Consider the following 489-nt stretch of genomic DNA (forward strand, 5'->3'; position numbering starts at 1 on the left):
ATAATTTTCGTCGGTATTGATTGATTATTTCTTCGTCTCTGATTTACTAATTGCAATGTGAAATTAAGAGTAATTTCAATAAGTTTATCTGACTCAATCTCTGGCGAATCGAAACGGATATCATTTATATCATTACGATTCATCATGAATGTTTAAGTAAAATATAACTTACCCATACACCATACTCAGTTGTAGTCTACATTCACAATGTATAGTTAAAGAAAATATACGTCACCAATGCATGTCTTGCTTGAAATGTGTATCACCAATGCGAAAATAATGCTGGAAATTCTCACAGGAAGGATGTAAAGGCGACTGAAATAATATTAAATGAATGTTTAATTATTCCAATGGTATAATCTGCATTTGTTCAGTGTATTGAAGCTACAAGTATTGAGACATCGAAATAGGAAATATGTATTGCCTTTGTTCGTGGTTCATAAGACCTTTGTATAAGATGAACTTGCAATTGTATGTTTTTCCTTATAA

This window comes from Penaeus monodon, chromosome 28 (assembly GCF_015228065.2).
Source record: "Penaeus monodon isolate SGIC_2016 chromosome 28, NSTDA_Pmon_1, whole genome shotgun sequence".
Taxonomy (NCBI): Eukaryota; Metazoa; Arthropoda; class Malacostraca; order Decapoda; family Penaeidae; genus Penaeus; species Penaeus monodon.